The 9,634-nt window shown below is 37.6% G+C and overlaps 1 long non-coding RNA gene across 1 annotated transcript in view; it reads left to right on the top strand.

The window, feature by feature from the left end:
- The window catches only part of LOC118600019, a 25,249-nt gene extending 16,743 nt beyond the window's left edge, over nt 1–8,506 (top strand). Inside the window, exons 3-4 of the long non-coding RNA XR_004949585.1 lie at nt 972–986; nt 7,946–8,506. This is a non-coding gene — a long non-coding RNA (uncharacterized LOC118600019). The remainder of the gene's footprint in view (nt 1–971; nt 987–7,945) is intronic.
- The last annotated feature ends 1,128 nt before the right edge of the window (nt 8,507–9,634 follow it).

Below are 9,634 nucleotides of genomic sequence, written 5' to 3'. Positions count from 1 at the left end.
CGGCACCGCCCACAACTCCAGCCGCTCTGCAGAAACTGTCCTAGAAACCCTCACAGGTTTTTGGTTTTGGCTAAACCGACGTAATCACAAATTAAAAGACCACTGGGAACCCTTTCAAAATAAAAGAAGTTTGTTTGTTTAAAAACGAACTCTTACAGGGTGTGAAGTGGAAATGAAGCTGTGAAACGGAACCTGATGGTGACTGTACTCTGATCTTTTCCCAGAATTCCTTGCTGTCCAGGAGAAGTGGAGCTCAGACTGAAACAAAGAGGTAACTATTTCAGCACTACGTTCAGAGATGGTCGACCATGAAGGCTTTGGAGTGAAGCTCTGGTCCTGACAGATGAGTTTAGAGCAGCAAACGTTTTGACTTGAGGTCCAAAAAAGGCTCTAAAGTTTGACGGAAGGGCCAGATGTGTATTTAGAGTATAAAGAAATAGAATAAATCTGGTTGAAAACATGCTTTAATTCTGCTTAGAACTAATATAAACACAGGTTTACTTCATAACTGATTTTAGTTGAAGTTTTAGTGTTAATTGCACCAATGAAAACCATAAACTTGCGTTCATGTTATGGGTGTTCGAACGTTTGGACAAAGAACTGTCGGACTCAGAAAACACACACATTAAAAAAAAGATGATTCTTCCAACACCACATAAATTCAAAACAACTTTCTGCCCTTAAAGTTCATTTATTGATAGTGTCCAATCTTTGAGGAAACGCAACAATTATAAGGGAAAATAAATGAAAGAATTATTCTTAAATAACTTAAAATAAATGAAAGAATTATTCTTAAATAACTTAAAGGTTTCTGCAGCTAAAAGCCTCATAAGACGTTTCTACATCACCAACGGTTCTTAGATTATAAATGTTTTCAGCTACGATCCTTAAAGACAGGAATCTTTGACAATCTCAGTTTATTCTTAATGATTCAACTTCTAAAGAACTTTATTTTTTTCTTTTCCCCTCAGGAAGATCTTCAACCAGTAAGTGTTGGGTTTATTGGTTTGGCCGCCGCGCTGATCTTTTCCTCTTCCTCTAAGCTTGCATTGAAGGTGACTTTATTTCTATGTATTTTACTTGGTGCAGCAGTGATCAATCTGCTCTTTATTGGTCACAGTGAGGACTGAACTTATGGTTTGAAGGCCTTTTCAGCTGGAATGTCCTTCATAACTTTTCCTCCTGCAGGTCTTGACCTCCTCTAGGAGGTTTAGCTCCTAAATAAAACATTTTCCTCGTGTGTACTGGTCTCATTGATTTCCCTCATTTGTGGAAGCTTCATTTCCGTGCTGCTCTTCAAAGGTACGTGAGACACTTTCTTTCTAATGCACTCAGCACATTTCATCATTGGAGCCCCTTAAAGGTATGTGTGGTCAATTCTTTCCTTCTGGGGCGCCGTGTCGCCGCCGTACGACCTCATGGCCGTGCCATGACTTTCCCTGTTGTGGCCGCCGTGCCTTTTGTTACTTCCTGTTGGATGTTTTGACTTTGTTAGTTTTGTGCTGAAAATGGATTTGTCTGTTTGTCTCTGAATCTGTTAGAATAAGTTCATCCTCATCTGTGAAAGTCACCTTCAATGCTTTCTGTTAGGCAGCAGTCAGACTTTAGTTCAGATGGAAGCTCTGAGGTGTGGACGGATCAGATCTTCAGGAACCATCAGGAGGTTCTGAGGCTCACAGGATCAGCAGAGGTTGTGGTTGTTGGGCTGGAGCTGAATCGGTGAAGGAGTTATTGGTTTGGAGGTTTCAGAACTCCTCTTTCCTTTTCTGCTTCTTCCTGTATTTGGATCGGTTTGTGCTGCTTTTTTTCCAGGTGGTGCGACGACAGGTAAGACCCATTTTATTTCTTTATTGCAGACGTGCGCTGGGCCTTCCCGCTGTGGTTGAGCCTTTCTGCTTTGCTGGTCCGGTTGGGATTCTTTAAAAGGGAGTTTGTTGTGATGAGATTTGGTTCTGGTTCCTAGTCTTGTTTGGTTCTGTTGGTGTGGTCGTGAAAGCCCAGCCCACAACCAGGGAGCTGTCGGTCAGGGAGGACCTTCGATCGTCTCACATCCACCTGTCGGTGATGCATGTCGGGTTCTTTCTGTCACAGAACACTTTGTTCTGGAGCTTCTTCTTCTCTGGTTTGTCTTTCTTGGTCCACTCATGTTCTGTCCATTTACATTTGATCTCTACTTTTCTCTTTTTCTCTGACTTTAAGTTTAATTTATGTGGCGCCTTCAAATGACCTCGGCCAAACAAGGCGCTGTATATTAAAAGTTCAAATAAGATAAATAAAATTAAACATTTACAATTAAAAGTATCAATAATACATAAAAATCATAAAAACTAATTCTTCCATTTTCTTGTCGTCTTTCTGGATTATCTCTTCCTTTCATTTTTCTCTGGAGCTTTCTCACTTTAGTCCAGTTATCTTGTCTGTTTATTCTCTGAATCTTTTAATTTCCATTCATTTTCTAACCTCGTCTATAATAAATCATCTTTTCCTTCCTTAGACAGAACTTTACCACTAAACTTTATACAATTTAAACTTAAATATTGTTTAAGGAAGTGGCAGAAAAAGAAATATACTGCAATATATTAAACAAGAAAAAAAAAAATAACTTTTTTTTTTTAGTTAATGCTCCAGAAAATGTCCTCTTCTCCCTAAATGCTTTGATCTGGTTCAGGTTTCTTAAATGTTGTGAAGGGAGGATCTACTTTAATTCTGAAATTTAATTTAATAGTTTAAGGAGCTGTGATGCTTTATTTTAGGAATAAGTTGGTAAACTAAATATTTCCTGGAGCTGCAGCTTAAAGAGAATTTGACTTGAAACTGAAAACCAGGATGTGCAGCTTCTGTCTTCAAGACTCGATGATCTGGCATGGATGAACTCTGAACTCTAATGGAGGAGGAGGATTTCCTCTAGAACGCTCAGACTGTTGGGTTTCAACAGGATGCTCCGAGTCGCAGAGACTCGTGACTCACTGGAGACGAAAGCAAAGATTGCAGGACATTGAATGTAGAAGATGTGGAGATGAGCTCTACTTCAGAGCATTGCTTCATGTGAAAATGTGGAAACACAAATCTTGGAAAGCTGCAAATTTTAAGAAAAATCTTTGAAGGTCATTAGAGAACTAAGAATAGATTTGGACCATCGACTGTATATGACTGGACTCTCTCTGGATTCCAAACAGGAAGTACCTACTGGCTCCAGAAGCCAACATCCTGTGGAGTTCTAGAGAAGCTTTTACTGAACCTCAAACGTTTGACAGATTCTCCTGAGCTGCTGTCAGTGGACTTGGAATAAGCTTAGTCATGATTGGTGACAGTAGTTGCCATAGAAACATGACTTGGACCACAACAGTCGACTGACTCCAAATGTCGGTGCTTGTAGAACAGAAAATGGCGACTGATTTGGCATTTCTTTTATGGGTGATGTCCATCTTTTTACGGTCTATGATCTGGACACAACTGTAATCTCTCAATATGGAACTGTATAAATGGACCTTAAACCAATGAAAACATCGGAACAAAGGATGGAGATCTGACTGGAAAACTGGACATTGGATCATGAAAGTACAGCCACATGTGCAAATAAATGACCCATTAATTTACAACGGAGGACCGATGGCTACAGTCAAAAGTTCCAAACTGGTGTTTTTGTTCCTGCAGGACCTGATTTACTGAGAATAAATTTGAATCTTTGACATTTGGGCAGCATTGAAGGTGATGTAAAGCCTGTTTATAGACATATTCACTACCTTCTGGCATTAGAGTAAAATAATTCTGTGTACATGATGCCAAACTCAAGATGTTTAAAGATTATTCACCAAACTGGATCCATTGAAAGGATTTTGATGAACGACTGCTGGTAAAAATGGTCCAAGGACTCAACTTCTGACACTTCTACTCGTATCTATGAAACTCCTTACAGAGAATGATGATGAATGTTACTGTTCAACAAACTAACTATGGAGTTGGAATATAGATGTTCATAAGACTTGGGATGAATTAAGAGTGAAATGAAGCTGAACGTCAGTGTGGAGTCATGAAATGGTTTCTTGGACACATATTTTTGTTTGGACCTGGACATGAAAGTGAAATCAGTTCTTGGAATTACCAACCTAAAGACAACAGTGTTCAGAAAACACAAACGAATACCCACTGGAACTACACAACTGAGACTTCGGCTGCGTAAGGATTCCAGTTCAGGTGGTCCAACAAGGAAAGTGGACCTGAGGACTTTTATTTTGAAAAACCACGTTAAGGTTTGGATCTACTTGGGATGGTAGCAGCTGATTTCATGTCCAAATGGTTCATGAAAGTCATTAAAACGGAAGGAATTTTGTTTTTTCAGGTTGAATGTGGTAATTTTCCAAACAAAAGCCTCTGGGCTCAAACCGATGCTTTGTGATGCGTTTATGGTTCTGTTGGTTTGGGTTTTGTTCTGAGGTCCGTGTTACATTTAAATTGAAGTTCATAAGCTGACAAACTTGTACTGATGGGTGACAGTTGGATTTTCTCCCCCTCACATTGACTTGAATACTCTGAATTTCATGTATTGAATATTCTCTTCTGCCCTCAAAGTCTAACCTGCTCTTTCAGCCTGACTGTACATGAAAACCATGTACACTTGATTTACATTCTAATCCATGTACTTTTCTCTCTGGAGGCAGAATAAACTGCCTGTCACTGAATATTCCCCAACAGCCTTTGTGTTTCTGCATTTCTACTACAAACACATTTTGGGGTAAATGTTGTTTTTCTGCTATAAATGTCACTTGAATGAACCTTTTCCCCACTAACATCTGAAAGATGTTTAAATGATTTTGTTCACAGGAAGGTCCGTTCTGGAGCGATTACATTTGTTTTTAAACTGTTTTTTTTGGTATGTTGAGCAGTTTGAATCAAATGCTCCACAATGAAATGCATCAACATTCAGAGGCTCATCTCTTACGGATGTGTTGATGTGAATATTTAACATGTCAGTGTTCAGGAGATGTTATTAACACTAACCCTCTTCATGATGTCATCACTTGTCATTTGTTAAAATGACCCTAATTTTTGTTTTTCTTGCAGGTTAAAATATTTCTAACTCATTTTTAGCAGATTCTCCAGATTTGTTCTGTCAATCATTGATGTTCATTCATGCTCTTTATCCAGTGATTAAACTGGATAGATTCTACATTTGTTTTTTAATGTTCCATCCTAAAATAACCAGGTGTTTGTTTTCAGATGTTATTCAGAATGTTTCATCTTTAAACCTGTTGAAATGATTCACTAAATGCATGAAGCTGTTTGTCTTCTGTGGTTCTTCTCTTGAAGGATCAGAAATCTGACTTTTGAAGGTCGGATATTATTAATTATCTGCCTGATTTTCATTTTTTGTTTGATTGGGATTCTTCTTTCCAGCCTCCATGTATCTGCATGTCAGCATCAGTTACAGGAACTTGGTCACTCAGTGTTTGGCTGGTGAAGTCCACTGTCCTCATGAGTCTGTTCTCTGAACAATCAAACTTTGGACCAATTTTAAATGTTTTCCATTTAAATGACCCTGTTGTTGTTTTAAAACAATTTAATCAACATTTTTATTCTTACAGGCGTGATGATGTCACTAGATTCACTGTCTGTTATTGGTCACATTTGCTGGATCTGAACTTTAAACATTTCCATCCAATGATGGTTTGTTTGGTTCTGTTGGTGGAAGAACGTTCTCCAGTCGGAGCATCAGAACTCTTCATCACAGCAGCGACTAAAACTGTTGTTTGAACGTTCAGATTCAGTGTTTTCAGGTCCATGTGTTTCTTCATTCTTGCTGTTGTACTTTATAAAGGAGGAACCTTCAGTCAAAAGGTGAATTCATGCAATAACAGATGATTTCTTCACAGATGATCACCAACGTACTAAAGTTCAATGTGTTGATGGTAGAATACCAACATCTTGGGGTTTTTGGATTTACTCAGACGTGGTTTCATAAACATTTGGGATCTCGACTGTATCTGTGGAGGAGTCACTTATTTTTATATGTGGAATCTTCATAATCGACATCCTTCAACAGACCAGGAAGGAACTTTTGGATTTCTTCATCTGAACCGGATATTTGACCTGAAAAGTAAAGTTCTGCTGTTGAGCTGAAGACAGAACGACTCTTTATTCTGAGTTCAGTGGAGACATTTACACAAACTTTACAAAAGTTTTCCTGACAAATGTTCACTGTTCCAAAGGAAAATGATCAAAACTGTTGAACTACAAGGAAGCTGGAGAACAAAGTCGTGATGGACGAGTTGTTCTAACTTTAGATGGACACGAATGGATGCTCAAGAAGTTGTAACCCCCCCCCCCCAAAAATCTCCTCTGAATTTCAATGAAGTGAAAATGAATCTTGAACATGAGGAGAAAGTCACGGATGGAGTAAACTCTGTTCTTCTGGTTCTTCTGCAGCTGCATGAAGATCCGTGACGTCTGATCAGAGTGGACCTCAAAGCTTCTGAAGCTACTTTAGAAATGTTGGTTCTGAGCCGACTAAAGGACATGTTTTCAGTTTATTCTTCACTGACCCACAGAATGAATCCTATTGCTGGTAGTTAGATCAAACCAGTCTGAGAATATTGTTCTATTTGATTTATTTCAAGCATAGATTATAAACAAATACAGGATTATTTCAAACTTTACTATTTAGAATGTGTGTAAACGTGTTTTCATGTGAAGAGGAAATATTCTGGAGCATCAGGAAAATGTTTTACAAAAAATAGTGACGTTAGGAACTCAAACTATATACATACAGTTGTCTGTTTAACTTACTTTACTTTACTTTAGTAAATATATCTATAATGGACTAAAATACCCTCAAGTACAGTACTAACTATTTGAGGTTTTTCTCTTCAACTTATTCAGTTAAACTCTTTCCTCCTTTCCTCCCTTCTCTATCATCTCTCCATTTCCCTCTTTGTTTCCGTCCGGTCCGACCAGAAATGCAGAAATGCATCATGGTTACTCAGCTTTGGCTCAAATACAAAAGGAGTTTGGATTTTATTCAAACTCCTTTTGTTAAACTAACATCTGTCCAACACGAGAGGCCTTCAGCTGCATCTGCTGGACAGGACAAGTTTAACAAGTAATAAAAGCTGGTTTATGCTAAATGTTTGGATTTCTAAGCAGAATGATTTGGTCAAAGCATTTTTTTTTGACAATTTATCAGCCAGAAAAGCCAGAAAACAAAGTTTGAGTTTATTAAATCTTTTTATATAAAATGCTGTAAAGTATCTAGAAAATGGCCGATTACATATAAGCTGCAGGTTTTTATTCCAAATGTCAATTGAATAAAACTCCCCAATACTTCTAGAATCAAATTTAAAGTTAATAATATAGAAATGTTAAACTGTAAGTTTGGTTTAGTAATGCAACCACATGCAGCACGGTCCAGTGCTTCTTGTGCCGGTCCCAAGTCCGGGTAAATGCAGAGGGTTGTCGGTGGAACTCCGGCGTCAAAGAAATGATCCGTCTCTGGAGGTTCCTGGAGAAGAAGTCTCTTCCAGCATGGAGGACTTTGAAAGCAGCAGAAAGAAGTTTAGATCAGTTTCCAGATGCAGTTTTTGTAGAAACAAAAATGATAATGTTTCATAATCTCTGATCATCTTTTGATCCAATTTCAAAGTGTTCCAAAGGAATGATGCCATCGTTGTTTAGGACAGAGTTTCTGCAGAGCAGCAGGAGTTGATTAGAAAGTCACCTGAAGTAGGCCTATACTGATTTTCCATCATCCCTCTGTTTACACTCTCAATACCCGATGAATCCAGTTCTGATCCAGATTCCAGCTCAGACGTTCATGGATCTGTTGGTCAGAATGTACCGGAGCAGGGAGCTTTTCCCAGACCAGCTCGTTTGTTCCTGATTCTCCATCGTTTGAATACTCAGTTTAATCTTGTTCTATCATCAAATATCTAATTCTAGTTTTGTCTTTTAGGATCAGAACTGAAACTCTGAGTGATCTTCTGCTCTGAAACGTCAGACCTGGATCTTCTATCGCCGCCCTACAGAAACTATTGCAGCTGCTGGATCAACGATGAATTAACTGATTTCTGACGTTTTATATCACATTACTGACCAATTAAAAATAAAGTAGTTTATGGAAAAGAAATCCTTTTTGGTTGCGTGGTGTTTTTTTATTTTTTATTTTTCCCTAAAAATGCTAAGATTAGATTTGTTTCCATATTTGCAGCTTTAACTCCAAATGTGATATTTCTAATGATTAGAAAGCTGCAGTTTTCCCATATCAGACTGTTCTCCAGTCCTCAGACCAGATCAGGATGGACATCAGATGCTGAGGTTAAAGTTTGAGTTTAAGACATCCCTGATGTTTCTGCACCTACTTTATATATATTTATATTTATTTTTAACAATGTTTTAGGAGTTCAAAAAAATCTTTAAAAATTAAAATCTTCAATCTTCCAACGACTTGATGGTTTGGGGACTAAATGTTCATGAGATCTTTTCATGTTTACGATTTCTGGATCTGCAGAAACTTTCAGCTTTTAGAATAAAGATGGAAGCAGCTTCTTGATCTGCTCAGATGTTCATCAATTTAAGTTTCAACCTTTTGCTACTGTGAATATCCTGAAGCTTCAGGCTTCCACATGTTTTCATTTGAACGTTTTTCAGCTAAAACTTAATTATTTTCTGCTTTAGCATTTGTAAAACCTGAACTTCAGGGGCTTTGAAATTTGAGTTGTAGCACTTATTTATTTTAAATAGTTTTATTGATCAACTGAACATGACAGAAAACGGATCAACATTCAGCAGATCAACAGATTTTAATTCCAACCAGGAGGAACTAATGCAGAAAAACAGAAAACGATTGTCACAAATTTAGAAATGCAGGGCTTTATTTACATGTATTTTAGGGTTATATCTGATAGAAAATGGGAAAAATATTATATAAAGCATTCAAAAGATAATTTTTATCCCTTCCATAAACAAGAGTAAAGGATACAGAAAAGCTTAAATGTCTTCCAGGTGGGCGGTCCTTAAAAAGTGCTAAAATGATGAAACCGTCCCAACATCTGAATGAAGACGTCCTTTATTTGGAGTTCTGAAAACACAGTTTGGTACTTAAGAATAAAAAAATGTGTTTGTGATTTAAATTTGAGAAATGGTCTTGGAGTAGCAAGAAAGTGTGTAAACCGTTTAAGAGTATTCCAATTTATGCACCAAACGGACACTTTATTTTAATCTATATCACAACGAGGGAGAAGATCATTGCCTGCTTAAATATCACCAATTTGTTTTTTTATGTTTTGACTGAATTGGTTACCATGGTAACCTGTGAGAACGGATTTGTCATAGAAAGGGATTCATTCAATTTCAGCATCTTCAGCGGCCAAATTCAGTTTACAGCATTCACACTAGCATTATCACAGGTAATGCTATATATCTAGTTCATAATTATGTTAAAAAGTTACGATTTAATCGTTGTAAATATGTAGTTTTAGAGTTCAATAAACGTTTATCCTGTTCTGACCTCAGGTTGGTTTTGGATTTCAGCCCATTTTGCGATTATGTTGACACTCCTGGTCTAAAGGTTGATGAGAGCAAAGAAAACCAGAGACTTTGTGTCGATGATGGAACTACGACAGATTTCCTTTTGCTGGACTGA

This window comes from Oryzias melastigma, linkage group LG18 (genome assembly GCF_002922805.2).
Source record: "Oryzias melastigma strain HK-1 linkage group LG18, ASM292280v2, whole genome shotgun sequence".
Lineage (NCBI taxonomy): Eukaryota > Metazoa > Chordata > Actinopteri > Beloniformes > Adrianichthyidae > Oryzias > Oryzias melastigma.
Note: the sequence above shows the minus strand (reverse complement) of the source record. Positions and strands in the feature narration are given on the sequence as shown.